This window comes from Nomascus leucogenys, chromosome 4, assembly GCF_006542625.1.
Source record: "Nomascus leucogenys isolate Asia chromosome 4, Asia_NLE_v1, whole genome shotgun sequence".
In the NCBI taxonomy this organism is placed as follows: domain Eukaryota; kingdom Metazoa; phylum Chordata; class Mammalia; order Primates; family Hylobatidae; genus Nomascus; species Nomascus leucogenys.
The window spans coordinates 98,098,171-98,113,849 of NC_044384.1; the positions used below are offsets into that span (position 1 = coordinate 98,098,171).

The 15,679-nt window shown below is 45.2% G+C and overlaps 1 protein-coding gene across 9 annotated transcripts in view; it reads right to left on the bottom strand.

Annotated features, from left to right (window-relative positions):
• CACNA1D (calcium voltage-gated channel subunit alpha1 D) overlaps positions 1-15,679 on the bottom strand; it is a 322,420-nt gene that overhangs the window by 162,553 nt on the left and 144,188 nt on the right. The window lies entirely within an intron of this gene.

The following is a 15,679-nucleotide window of genomic DNA, read 5'->3' on the forward strand; positions in this document are numbered from 1 at the left end:
CTTCTTTTATAAATGTTTTCTTTACACGGCTTCAGTTTCAATAGAAACATGGACCAACAGAGATGTGTGTAATTAACTTTACAAGAGGCATTCTCGCGGCATGAAGCTATTTAAATAACCAAGTATCATCGGCAACTGTAACTTTTCAACATGAACTGTAAAGTCCTATACTAATATGAGTGGGACCCGAAAAGTTACCAATACCTTAGAGAAATGGAGGTCATGAAATTCACTCATTAAAATGCCTAGTGCAAGATGTCAAAATAAAATAGGCTCAGGAAACACTTATGTGAACACCACTTCTAAATGACAGGCACTGTACCAGGAGCCAGAAAAATGTCCCCACTATGGTACCTGTGATTTAGTCTGTTGGTGTGGGGGGGAGGTGTGTGGAGGGGGAAGTTTTGAATGTACACACAGAGAATTTCTCAAGAGTCACAAAAGTAGTAACTGACGAGAGCAATTCTATATCCTCAGTCCTCCGATCAGGCCATCCCCTCCTTTTCACAATAGATTCCAGGGGGAAAAAAAGCACTTTGCTGTGTTATATGTTATCACTATTTTAGACTTATTTTTATGCAATAGGCAAATGTGTATTTTAAAATAAATTTTATGTTTCTGAAGAGAACACTTTTTATTCAGAAACATTTTTAAAAACACAAATTTTAGGATGATTCCCATAAGCCTGACCCTTTGAGGAACCGTCACCTATTAAATGTTTGCTTGCAGTATCCCCAACACCCTTGTGCATTTAAATGGGAGCCTTGCCTGTGCTGCCCCTGGGCTCTGGCTGTCTGCTGCCAGAATGGCTGCCCCTCTGTCACCGGCCGTGCCAGGCAGAACATCCCTTTGTCATGCCACAGGTATCCTCCCTCTTGACCACCATGCAGTCATGGCCATGCATCCCAGCCTTTGCCCCCATTCTCCACTCTTCACTGATCATATAACAGGGCTTCCTTCCAAGGACAGGGCTGTTGTGGTTCCTGTCATTTCTAAACACTTGCCCTCCAAAGCTCCCTTTGCTCCTCAGAACACCATTACAACAGTCTAGTGAACAAATTGTGTGTGTGTGTGTGTGTGTTTTTTGAGAGTTAGCCAGCATCAGTGTGTTTATAATTTAATGTAGAAAGCCTAGCTCATCTCCAACCTCTATACTCATGCCCCTTCTAGACCTTCAGACCAGTCCTGTTCTCAGCCAGGCTCATTCCATGCGCCCATGCCTTCTTCCCCCACACCCTTCATACAGCTACATGAGATGCCACACTCAGAGCTACAAGGATGCCCTTCCTTGCCTACTGTCCAGATTCCCCGTTGCCCTGTTCCCTGCCATATCCCCCAGAGGAGTGCTCGCTTGGGAGGCATGCAAGGCGTGGCTGTTGGAGGAACGATCACACACTCATGCCACTGTGGTATTCTGAGGAGCAGGGACCAGCGTTGCCACTGGATAGAGGGAAAGATACAGGAAGGCCTCAATGAAACCATAACATTAACTCTGAAAGCTCAAAGAAAAAGGAACTCTGTTACTTTAACCAGAGGCAAAAATCCCTGAAAATGCCAACCCACTGTGCTCACATCAGACCCTGACCACCAAAGGCAGATTGTCAATATGTTTGAGACTTAAGAGTTCTAAGGGAACCAGAGAAGCTAAAAACAGCACACTGATTTTACAATTCATCCCTTTTTATCCTTGCTGCTTTATTTACTAGGCCAGAGAGGAAAAAAAAAGCTTTTGCTGCCATCAATATTCATAGCAGTTACATACCTACGTCAAGACAGCACACTATACTTCAGAGCAGAAAAACAAGGCAGAGAACAGACAGTACACCTCCCAAACAAAGCTTGTTTTTCCTCTCTGACTTTTATTTAGAAGAAATTTTGCCACAATAACACAAGGGCCATTAGTATAAATGAACTGTTCAACATTCTTTTTCCTTCTCCTTTGCCCTCTCCCTGCTTTTTAAAGAATTTGGTTTCTCTTTCCAAAATCCTTAGTGAATTATTTGATGGGATTCTTTATAAGAAAGACAAACTTCCTTTAATGCAATTCTTTATTACAGAGATTCTACCATGATGCCAACTGAACAATCGCAGCCTGGAGAGCAGGCAGACCAGTTTGTCTAGAAGCCAGTGTCGTCCTGGTCCTCAATCCTGCCACTAAAAAGGAATCCTATGAAACAGGTATACCTCCACATTCAACAAATGAAGTACTATTTTTAAATCTTGCAAAACGTCGTTCAGGAGAAGTGGGATAATTATTTGCTTTACAAAAGGATTGTTCATTTGAGAAAAGAATGTTGAATTAACAATTTGAAAAGGAAGCCAACAAGAAAGTCAGGTTCCTAACCAGGCAAGGTGGGACTGTGGGCCCAGCCAAAGCATCTGGGTGAGAGGTGACACAGAGAGGACACTGAGGTCTGTGGCCAAGATTGATGGAAGCACAGAGGAAGAAGCACTGTCAAGGATGAAAGACTGGGATGGCGGAAGAAGGGGCCAGCAGGAACCCTCTAGAACCAGACATGAAATGAGGTGTCCCTGGTACAGCAGGAGCTGTACCTTAACAGCCCTTCCCCAGGTAAAGGGAAAGAGTAAATGATTCTTGCATCTCATTCCCCTCCGTGTGCCAGGCAGAGTCACACCTATGGCACTCAGTCACCCACCAGCAGGGATTTCTTCTCCCTGGCAGGAGATCCTGAGTGGGCAGGGCCAGTCAAACCTTCCTTTAGAAAACAACGTCCAGAAACTACCCTACAGATGGACGGATGTCCCCCCACTCCCTCCCCCCACCCCGCCCATGAGAACTCAAGCCACTAGAGAAACAAAGGCTGAAATCTAACTCTAAAACCTGATGTGTCTTCTTTAAACAGTGAAATTTCACCAACAGGAGAGGCTCTAAATCAGTAGTCTCTAAACTAGTTAATAATCTCCAAACCAGTTAATGCTATACAGAATCTTGAGAAACAGAAACTGTCAACTAGCAGGAGGTGGGAGATGCCAAAATCCTTCATTAGACTTGGTACTTTCCTTTCCTATTTTAAGAATCCTCTTATTAGTGCTGTGGCATGAATGCTTGTCCATCTGTCTACCATCTATCCCCGAGCACCTGCATCCTCCTCAGCAAAGCCAGAACCCTGTCCTCACAGAGCTCCCAAGCTGCTGTCGAAAGGTGAACAGAGGCTTGATGCAGCTAGGTAAGGGTCACTTCTCTGTTTTGCTCTTCCACCCATGTGGCCCAAGGCTTTGGGAAGGCTTTCTGGCTTATACTCTGCCAGAAGTCCCCCTCTCCCACTGACACCTTCCATTCCTTCTGTGCCCTGCAGTCCTGGATTCTCTACTGAAAGGGGCCCTCTCTTTGTGTCTTTAACTGTAGCATCAGACATATGTAAGGTACTCATAGGTGCTACTAGAAAGCAGAGAAGAAAAAAAATGGAAGGAATAAAGCTATAGATCTAGACATGTAGAGGCTATTACAGCATGAGGTTTTATGATCCTAGCATATGTATTTAAAAACCAAAAACAAAAAAACAGGATACGTATGTATGTATCTAAGTTACCATAAACCCTTTTTAGAACAAGCCTGAAATAAAGAGTCAAACTGCTAGGACAACAGCTGATCTCAACATCTCACCTGGCCTCCCCTGCTATCCCAACCTGCAGCTTCTTGGTTAAGGACTCATCCTATCATCCTTGCCTAGATTCCTCTTCCAACTTTCCCACCTCTCCTCTGTCACAGCGCTTCACTCCAAGTCATGGGACAACCTGCTCCCTCCCACACATGCCAGCCGCCTTCCCACCTCCATGTCTTTGCCCTCCCTGCTTTATCCACCGAGAGTGCCTGCCCCATGGACACGAACTTCCCTCTTTAGATGAATGAGCATAGAGCTCTGTGATACAGGGCCAAAAACGCACCCAGCGGGGTTGAATGCAAGGAACACAGGGCCTGGAGCCATAGATCTGATTTCTGCTAGTCCCAACTCAGCCACTGATTCATGCTGTGGCCCTGGGCCACGGTGGAACCAGTCCACATCCTGTTCCCTTCTTTCTAAAACAGTCTCCCCATCCTTCTTTCTCATCAGACTAGGCTCTGCTTGCCCTTCAAGGCTCAGCTTAAATGACATTTCCTCAGCAAAACCTTTACTGACCTCCCAGACAAAATTAGAGCCTGCTGTTACATGCTGTCAAAGCCCATTATACTTTTTCACAGCCCTAATTCACAATAGAAATTTAAATTTTAAAAAATTACCTCTTTAACAGAAAGCCAAGAAATAAATCCAGGCATTTATGGTCAACTGATCTTTGACAGAGGTGCCAAGAATACAGAGTGGGGAAAGGACAGTCTCTTCAATAACGGGTATGGTAAAACTGGACATCCACATGCAGAGGAATGAAATCAGACCCTTATCTCACCCCGTATACAAAAATCAGCTCAAAATGGATCAAAGACTTAAACATTAAGACCTAAAACACTGAAAGTACTACAGAAAAACACAGAGTAAAAGCTTCTTGACATTAGTCAGGGCAAAGATTTTTGAGATATGAGTCTGTAAGCACAGGCAACATAAGCAAAAATAAACACATGGGACTGCATCAAACTAAAACGCTTACACACAACAAAGGGAAAACCATCAGAATAAAGAGACAACCTATGAAATGGGAGAAAATATTTTTAAACCATTCATCTGATAAAGGGTTAATATCAAAAATAGATAAGGAACTCAAACAACTCAATAGCAAGAAAACAACCTGATTTTAAAATGGGCAAAGGACCTGAATGGACATTTCTCAAAAGAAGACATACAAATAGCCAAAAGATACGTGAAAAAGTGCTCAACATCACTAATCGTCAAGGAAATATAAATTAAAACCACAATGAGCCATCACCTCACATTCATTAGAATGGCTATTGTGAAAAAGACAAGTGATACGTGTTAGCAAAGATATGGAGAAGAGGGAAGCTTTGTACACTGTTGATAGGAGCGTAAATTAGGACTGCCACTACGGAAAACAGTTATAGAGGGTCCTCAAAAAACTAAGAGTGGAACTACCATATAATGCAGTGATCCCACTTCTGGGAATGTATATACAAAGGAAATGAAATCAGTATGTCAAAGAAATGTCTGCCACGCCCATGTTCGTCATAACATTATTCACAATAGCTAAGACATGGAATTAACCTCCATGTTCATCAATGGATGAATGGGTAAAGAAAATGTGGGATAGATACACAATGAAATACTATTTAGCCTTTAAAAAGAAGGAAATGCTGTCGTTTGCAATAACATGGGTGAACCTACAGGACGCTATGCTAAGCTAAATAAGCCAGGCACAGAAAGGCAAATACTGCATGATCTCACTTATATGAGGAGTCTAAAAACATTGAACTCACAGAAGCAGAGAGAAGAATGATGATTACCAGAGGTGGGGGTCAGGGAGACTGGGGAGATGTTGATCAACATATAAAAAATTTCAAAGTATACAAAAGTTAGAAAGAGTAAGTTCAAGAGATCTATTGTACAACATAGTGGCTATAGTTACAACAATGTATTGCATACTTGAAAATTGCTAAAACTATATTTTAAGTTTTCTCGCCACAAAAAAATAAGCATATGAGGTAATAGATACATTAATTAGTTTAATTTAGCCATTCCACAGTGTATGCGTATATCAAAACATCATGTTGTACGCCCTAATTATGTAGCTATTTGTCAATTTTTAAAAATTGCCTCTTTAATATTTGTCTCCCCTAATAAATTATCATTCCTTTAAAGCCAGAGATCATTTCTATTTCATGCATCATTGCATTCCTAAGGCCTGCCACGAAAATAGATATTCACCATTTATAAATGAATAAATAAATGGGCAAAATGAGAGGTTTTGACCAACTATTATTAAACGTCCCTTCTCACTAAGAAGTTCTATGATACCAGGGCCCCCTGGTTTTGCTCTGTTCCAGGAAAACATCCATGAGTGCATGTCAGGGAAAGGCTCAGCACAGCCACCTGCTCCCTCATCATGGCCCTCCCTGCCCCGGGCAGGGTGTTCCAACCAGAAGAGGAGCCCACACGAAGGCAAGCTGTTCAGGGCGAAGAGCAGTCCACGTGGTTGGAGCACAAGGTATGAGGACAGGTGGGAAGGGAAGGGACAGGCTGCAGGGACACAGTGGAGGGCAGACACAAAGGGCCCCAGGTGCCACGGTATGGGCTTTGGTCTCCGTTTCTCATGTGTGAAATGAACAGACTAAATCAGATGATCTCTTCCAGTTGGAAAACAACAATTGTCTACGACCTGGTGAGCAAAGTCTCCAAGCACAGGCTTCACAGGGAGGTTCTGTGAGGGCGCAGAGACCCCAGGGAAGAGCTGAACCGAGAGCAGTGGCTGCTTTTTCAAGTGGCTGGGTCGCTTGAGGCCATCGTGCACGTTCAGGCTGGGCTTGCTGAGACACCCTCCCACTCACGACCCTACACGTTTCAGGAGGTGAGCCAGGGGAGCCACAGCGCTATCACACAGCTTCTACAAGCCAATTCAACCTCTAGTAAAATTTTGGTGGGTAAACCACAGGAGGCTGGTGGGCAGGCAGGCGTCGGCTCAGAGATGCTTGGCTGTAAATAGAGGTCATTTTTTCCCCTGCAGGTATTAATGAAGTATGCACTTAGAGGAACTCCAATGGGTAATTTAACACCACATTTACATGAAGAAACTGGCTACAGTAGTCAGTTTGCCTTCATCTTTCTTCACCTTCGGTTTAAAAGTACAAATTTTATGTGACATTTGTGTCCCCCAAGTCTAATGCTAGTCTCCACAGCTGTGTTGCCCTGTTTGAGACATTTACCCCTCCTGATTCCCAGTTCTTTCATCCATAAAACAGGGACAATCATTCTTGCTTTGCCTTGCCCACCAGTGTTATGGTAAAAGCCAGATTAAGTAACAAGTTGGATAGAGCTGTGCAAACTATAAAGCACCTCACAATGGAATGCTCGCCCTGACTAAGGACAGGCGAGACAGCTCCCCAGCCTGTGGGAAGTGTGAATACACTTCTCCCTGTGGATGCAGACTCTCTGAAGAGGTTTCTCCTGAGATCCCATGACAGTTCAGTGACCCCACAATCACCCAGATGGGGCAAGGCCCCTGCCCAAGATGCTGTCTAGAATGTGCCCAGGGATGACAAATGGAGGTGGCCAGCAGGGTGACGTGGTGGACCACTCTATGGAGCCCAGCTTCAAGGACACGTGGTCTGTGGGAAGAGGGCAGCAGCATGCCTGGGGTGACAGAGGCTGGCAGGGAGCTCTCCTCCTCACCAGCAGAGCAAAGGCAGCTTCTGCTTTGCTGCCAAGACTACAATAGTTAGCCTGGATGGGGCAGTACCGATGGCCTTGCCACCCAGCAAAACTCCAAGGGTAACAGCACCCTGACCTTCCCCCAGGAACTGCTCCATTCCTACTCTCATCCCACGGGCAATAAGAGTTGGCATGCAGCCAAGGTTATTGGTTCGGGGATAGGCATGTGCTCCAACCCACACCAACCAGGTCCGAAGAGAGCAAGTCTGGGAGCTTTCCCTGTGGTAACTAGGTAAGAAGTTCTTTCATTGGCTGGATTCAGCCCTGAGAGGCCACAAGCCTAGAGTTGCCAGGGGGACATAGAGATGAAGAGCTAACACCCACCAAGGGAAGCCAAGCCAAAAAATGAGGAGAAAGTGTGCCAGCCAGCCAGCCAGCGAAACTCAGAAGCAGGCACCTAGCCCTGAGGCCACTGTATGCATCCCTGGATCAAGTTGAGCCTGAAGTAAAAAATTCCCTTCCCTCCCCTCCCCTCTCCATTTGGGCTTTTCAGTTATAAAAGCCACCAAATTAAGCCAGTTTGGGTTCAGTTTTTGTCACCTGCAAATGAAGGAGTCCCATCTAAATATTAATACAATGGGCTGTAGGATCACTCCATGTCTCTAAAATGTTGAGGTATCTAAGAGAGAGAGAACCTTCAGTAGCTCCTCATTTCTCAAGAGACAACATCTTTGAGGACTCCCTCTGACCCACAGGTTCAGTGGTGGTTCCCTATACACAGGACCGCCGAGCCCTATAAGTCTGCCTCTGGGAATTCATCTAGGCTCAGCTTTCCAAATTCCCTCCTTCAATCTTGTCCATTCTCTGTTGCCATCTTCAATTTCAACTGGTTTCCTGTGCTGTGCACACTCTTGTAAACCTGACGCTTCAGACTTGCCTTCCTTCCCATCCCGTGCATCCCAGGGACATGGACTCTGAGCTCCCTTGGCAGAGGGTACATTCTATGCTTGGCAGCCTCCCACTTCCGCACCCAGCTTCACTTCTAAGGCACTGCCCACTTCCACCCCATCTCGCCTGGCAGTTCAGGGACCCTATTTCAGCTCAATTCAACACCACTCACTGGGTATGTGCTCCATACCAGGCATGATCCTGAGCACTGGGGATTCAAGGATGGCTACAACACTGTTCATATCCTCAAGGAGGATGGCAGATAATATATAAACATTTCAGGACAGCAGACGAGAATCCAAGCTCAAGCAGAGTACTGGGAGTCTCCTTTGGGGCGGAGAGGATGGAGCAGCTAATCGTGTCCAGAGCATTTGGGAAGGCTTCTTGAGAAGCATGGGACTGCATCACATCTAAATTCCTCCATCTGGCATCCCGAGGACCTCTGCAATCTGTCTACATTCAACCTACCAACAACCAACTGATGTCTGTCATGGGTCCAGCGAGGACAGTGCCCCTGCCCCTCCTGATACTCCTTCCTCCTCCACATGCCTCCAGTCCCTCAGCTCCCACAGCCTCCCACATATCTGCATACTCACTGGAAGGTATGGTCTTCACGTCTGCTCTTTTCCAAGACTGAAAGCACTCCTGTTTGTCCAAATCCCGCTTCACCTTTTAAGGGAAGACTAAGGAGTTTCATTTCTTCTGAGCATCATTTTTCCCCTTTTGAAAGCCTAATGTACTTAGGATGAACCAATGACCACCACATGCCTGCTGCTTCTACCCCTGATCCCCCAACCATAGCAGATATTCCCACTGGTCATCAGACGGCACTCTTTCTCCTGGCACCCTGAGGCAGTGTCACATGTTGCGCCAGTCAGGCATCTCCCACTGGGTGGAGGTGGCATCCAAGTTGAAACTGTTTGCCATCCAGAGCTAAAAATTATATCACATGTTTTGACATGTAATCATGACGGTAAATCATATCAACAAACAATTGAGCAACAACCAAGTACAAGAGCAGAGAAGGGTTGGGAAGGTGAACCTATTGATACACTGTCTCGTATCATTTGCAGCTTGTCAGTGCCTTGAGGACAAAAACCATATTCCATCTACCTCTGCAGAATCCCCTCACAGTATCAAAGCAGAGAACTGGGTACTTTGCCTCACTAGATTCCAAGATCCCATCTCTACACAAAAGGAGAAACAGAACCATAATCTCAGGCTACATTTCTCAGCACCTGGGCCAGCAATCTTGTCTTAGTTGTCACACCCGGGCCAGAATCCCATTTACTCCATCCTAGTTGGCACTGCAGAGTTATGCTTTATTTCTAAACCATGTCAGGCCTTTGCATCCCATCCCAATGGCTCAGGTAAAATTGGATGGCAATGGGAATGTGCCCTACACGGGCTGATCAAAGTCATACACGTCTCCCTGGGAATCTATGGAGTTCAGGTCAACCCTCCAATTTGTCTACCTCCTTTGCCAAAAAGTAAGAAATGATGGCTGGGCACAGTGGCTCACGGCTGTAAACCCAGCACTTTGGGAGGCCAAAGCAGGCGGATCACCTGAGGTCATGAGTTCGAGACCAGCCTGGCCAAACACGGTGAAACCCGTCTCTACTAAAAATACAAAAATTAGCTGAGCATGGTGGCACGAGTCTGTAATCCCAGCTACTCGGGAGGCTGAGGCATGAGAATTGTTTGAACCCGGGAGGCAGAGGTTGCAGTGAGCCAAGATTACACCACTGCACTCCAGCCTGGGCGACAGAGCGAGACTCTGTCAAAAAATAAAAATTAAAAAAAAAAGTAAGAAATGAGTGAACATTTCAAAATGGCAGGAACTGGTTAAGTTTAAAACTGAACACTTTCATTTTGACAAGAAAGCAGTCATTCCTTTTCTCCATTAACAGAGACAAAGAAAAGCTTTTCAAATCTGTATATGGCTAAATTGATTGACGTCTGAGTTAAAAATGAAATCTCGGCTGGGCGCGGTGGCTCACACCTGTAATCCCAGCACTTTGGGAGGCCAAGGTGGGTGGATCATGAGGTCAGGAGATGGAGGCCATCCTGGCTAACATGGTGAAACCCTGTCTCTACTAAAAATACAAAAAATTAGCTGGGCGTGGTGGCATGCACCTGAAGTCCCATCTACTCAGGAGGCTGATGCAGGAGAATCACTTGAACCCAGGAGGCGGAAGTTGCAGTGAGCCAAGATTGCACCACTGCACTCTAGCCTGGTTGACAGAGCGAGACTCCATCTCCAAAAAAAAAAAGAGAGAGACAGAGAGAAATCTCATTTCCCTGTTGCTCAGTCACATTCCTATAAACACACTACTTGCATGACTGGACACAGTTGTCACTTTCCAACCTCTTATCTCGGTGATTTCCCAAGCTACAGAGTAAGATAGGTGGAAAATTTTTGTATTTTTAGTAGAGACAGGGTTTCACCATGTTGGTCAGGCTGGTCTTGAACTCTAGCCTATGCAACAGATTAAGACTCTGTCTCAAAAAAAAAAAAAATAGGCAGAGAAGGGGTTATTTACATTTCACAGATGAGGTTCATAGGCACTGAGTTATTTTTGCTACAGTCAACATGAACAATAAAAACAGCAATTGTGCCCTCTGGTTTGAAGAGAACTGGCTCCACCCACCTGGTGGGGTAAACTACAACTCCACCCTGGTCCCATGCCTGCCAGCTCTCACCTGGGCTCCTCTGTTGTCTCACGTAAGTCACATCTAAGTATGACCTCAGCTGCTCAAAGGACTGCTGAGAAAGTTAGTCAAGTCATCCAGCCAACACTCAGCAAACTGAGGACCCATCTGGGAGGTGGAGCCACCCTACCCAATCACAGCTGTTGGGAGTGTATCTGTCCCAGTGGGTGGTGCAGCTGAGCTCCTACCTAGAGGTGACCACCATGCTAGGAAGCACCTTCACCTTGGACAGTGGGCTCAGGTTCTGGTTCTGCCACTTATTAGCTATGCAGACTTGGGCAAGTGACTTACCCCTCCTCACTGCAGCTTCTTCATTGTAAAATGAGAATACAGACACCAGAAGCTATCCAGGTTTGTTGGTAAGTGCAAATGAGGCAGCCTATGTGAACAAGAGCCAGTGTCTATGTGTGGCAAACCCCATGGCAAGTTCTCATGGAACATTGGCTATTACTGCTGTGTCTAGTCTATGTAACACTCACTGCACTGCCCCAGCCACCAGCCACCACCCAGGAACAGCATGGTGCCTGGTGCAGAGTAACTGCTAAATACTAAGTTAGTATACTCACAATGTACCTAACTCACTGATGACCCTGAAGGAGGTGCACAATTCTTCCCAGAGGAGGCCCTACCCTGGCTTAGGGCTGGCTCTGCTATGAGGGAGACAGCTGCCCCATTCTAAACCTGCTCTTATACCTTCCTGGACTGTCCAGAAAAACTCTCTATAGTTTGCTACAGACAGAACAGTCAGAAGGTGAAAGAGGGCCCGGATCCCCAGGCCCTATCTTACTCCAACTCCCTTCATTGCTAAGGCTAAGAATGTCTGTGGGTCAGTGGAGAACAGGCAGCATTCATCTCATCACAGAAACTACTCTTTCTTATGAACGTCTCCGATGTATGGACACCATTTTCCCACTGAGTGTGCCAACACCATAGAAATACAGACCGTGTCTTCCTAAGTAAATATATGAATAGAAGCTTTAAGATATTTTAAGTGTGGAGTCTATAATTAAGACACAGTGTTTGAGATATTTACACAGAAGATTAATGACTCCATGCACATAATTCATCATTGCTTTAGTATTACCAAGTAATATTAAGTTAATTAAGAGACATTGGGAGGCCAAAAAACCAGGCACAACCCAGGCACAACCCAACTGCAGCCCTGCAATGGAAACGAATGAACAAGTCAGCATGCAGAACTGAGTCTCGGGATACCCCCACTGAGCTGAGGAGCATCTAAGAAACCAATGTCACTTGCACTGACCTGGTCTTGCCAGTCCAAGTCACTCTCATCCATCATTTGACATCTCCCAGAGTCTAGAGAGAGGGCTCTGTCACCATTTCCCAAGCTCAGAATCCACACAGGTCTTTCCACAGGCAATTCCACTCCCAAGGAACCTGGTGTCTCCAAGAGGAGTTACTAGCGGATTATATTTAGTTAGGTGGCAAGGGCTAGTTAATTATCTCTACTCTTCTTTTGAAAGTAAATTTTATTTTTTTTTATTGCTTTCCTTGCTCCAAAAAAAACCTTACAGCAGCAAGAATATAAAAATTCAAAGTAGGTGAGAAAGGGAACGTTATATGGCTGTTTAAAAGGAGAAGGCAGATCCGCATGTGAGGGCAAGAAAGAGTGCCTACAATCTTATTATTCCAGATTATTACAGTGTGTAATACGAATACTGCAGTGGTATGAACATTACGGGCCCCTGGAATCTGAAAAGACGGTGACCTCTTCATAAGCCAGTCTGCAGGACAAGCACCCAGAAGCAAAGAGGCTTGCGTCAGAGAAAAAGATCCTTGGGACTTTCCAACTCTACTTTTAGGTAGTGCTGATTTGCGTGAGCTTTTCCCATTGAGCATCTTTTACTTTAAAATCAGCTGAAACTTTAAATATTTAGGACAGAAGAATAAGGTAAAATGAAAAAAAAAAGAGCAAGGAAAATAAAATAAAAATAAGACCATTATAAAGATGTATCCTATGAAGACATGTCTTTATTAATAAGTCTGAGATTTTTGATAGTTAATGTAAAAGAAGGAAATCAGATCAGTGACACAAGTCACCTTAACTGTTGAATGAAACTGTTTCTCGGCACAGAACAAAATATTTCTCCAGAGGATTTGCACAGAGAAAAGAATCAGTTGACAATAGGTATTAAGCATCAATTATAGGAAGTAGAATAACATGGAATTCCTGTCTTCATGAAATGTATACTGTAATGGAGGAGAGATGATTGTTTAAATAAAATACATATGAAATTAATTCAGTGCTTTGTATCCAGCAATTTTCAAAAAATGAAATGAAATTGTATGGAAAATATCACATTGCACAGGAAATATCAGAATGTAAGAGTATATAGTTTTCAGCCAGGTGCAGTGGCTCATGCCTGTAATCCCAGCACTTTGCGGGGGCCAAGGCAGGCAGACTGCTTGAGGTCAGGAGTTTGAGACCAGCTTGGCCAACATGGTGAAACCCCATCTCTACTAAAAACACAAAAAATTAGCCGGGCGTGGTGGCGCACGCCTGTAGTCCCAGCTACTCAGGAGGCTGAGGCAGGAGAATTGTTTGAACCCAGGAGGCGGAGGTTGCAGTGAGCCAAGATTGCACCACTGCGCTCCATCCTGGGTGACAGAGCAAGACTCCATCTCAAAAAAACAAATAAACCATATATATTTTTCAAACATGTTTCAGATGACATTTATGTGTGCTTGGGAGTGACAATGTATTTATTACTGCTCACTAAGATTAAAAAAAAAGTTGAAAAACACAACTCTAGAAGTCGATAATCTTTAGCCACCCCGGACACCAGTTGTGATAAATGGTAACTCTTGCTCTCATGCTCACTCGTATACACTCTCTCCCTCTACCACATACACATCCACAAAAACCCTTAAGTTAAAGGGTATTTAAAGAGCCTCTAACTGTATGCGGAGTCAGACACCCAAGAAGCAAACCCAATGGTCAAAAAGAACTACCCCAGGAAGTGATGTGGATGGAGGTGAATTTCTGGTGGTTGGTTTCTAGAGCAAGAACAGTCTCTCCAGGTAAGGAAATGGAGACTCAGGCAGGGTCGGGCAGCGAGTTTCCTGCCTGTCCTAAGGAATAAAATGGGGCTATTTTTGGAGGCAGCAATCTCTAGGACTATCTGGAGAAGAAGAGAGGAGAATGGATGGAACCAGGTTGCAAGTTTATATGGGAAGGAAGAATGCCTGTTCTTGCAATGGGGCATGAATAGCAGAAGGCAGTAGAAGGAGTGGGAAAAAGCACCAGACTGAAGACTATGACTCACAAATCCCAGAGTGGCCAAACCAAGAGGCACTCCAGAGATCCAACAGCACTGTCTTCCAGGAGCTGGAGAGGCTGAAACCCAGATAAAGAAAGGGCAGCCCCTGCATTTGGAGCACCTGGAGGCAGGAAAAAGCCTCAAACACCTGGGAGCTGGACAGAGAAAAAAGAGAAGATGCCCAGCAAGCTGTACCTAACTCACAACCCACCCATCTTCCCTGATCCCCCCCAAATCCAGATGGGAAATGGCTCATTGAGAAACAATACAAAATACCTGACTGGGACAGGAAAATGACAACCCACCCACCAGCGTCCCCTCCCCACCCTAAGCCTGGGGCATCAGGTCAGACAGAAGAGAAGCAGGGCAGGGCAGCACGAGCAATGTGAAGTCTTGGGCCATGGGTACCTGCCCGAGACTGCAGTCTGTAGGCCCAGGAGGGTCCCCAGAAACTGCATCACGTGTGTCCTCCAGCAGGCATGGCGGCTGTTTGCAGTCAGGTGCACATACACTTCTTAGCTAAGAACAGGGCTGTCAGACACCTGTAACTCACAAGGTGAAATCGGGGGAGGGTTCCTCCTCTAGCTTCTTTGTGGCAAAGGTGGTCAATATAGGAGAAAAGCCCTCTGGCGCCTGAACAAGGTCTACAGAGCCCGAGGCTGTAATTTTTAATGTATGTTTTTGTATCCTCATCCACTAAATGAGATGAATTCTTCCCTCAGCTTTCTTGAGACAGTGAAGAGCCCTCCCAAAACAAAAATCTTTCAAGGAAGCCCAAGACTACCTGCCCTCCAGGCAGCCATGAGGATGGTAAGAGCAGTCCAATTCCTGGTTCTGCTCTTTTCCATCTGTGTGGCCCTAGGCAAGGCACTGAAAGTCTCCAAGCAATGGTCTCCTCATCCTCTCAATGGTCACAACAGCACCAACTTTCTGGAATTGAGGATTGATACTGATGGTGGGAAATGCCTGGCACATGGTTTGCACTCAGCGCCTGCTATCACTGTGGTGGTTGTATTGTGAATGTGGTGGTTGTGTTGTGAATGTTACACAGAAGGGTCTCCAGGAGCTCTGGCACAGGGGTACCTCTTAAAAACCAAAGGCTGGAGGATTCTAGGAAGTTGAGACATCCTACTCAGCTTCACTACATTCCTACAATGCTAAGGACCAAGAAGACATACTAGCAAGCACACACACACCCATTCATACCCTATTACAAGAAATAGTATTGAAGACTCAGAAAATACCAGCAAAATCATATATATAAACAAGCACCTTGAAATCACAACCATGGAAGTCCTGTTGGCCAGCTGAAAGCTGAAAACCACATCTGTCCCATTAATTCAGGCATAGGTAGACGCTTTTTTAATGCTTTCATAACTATTGAGAATGATCATCATTTTAATAATAATTCATGTTAGAAAAGGCAACAAGCTTGATCACAATTGCCTCAATTCAAAATTCATTAAC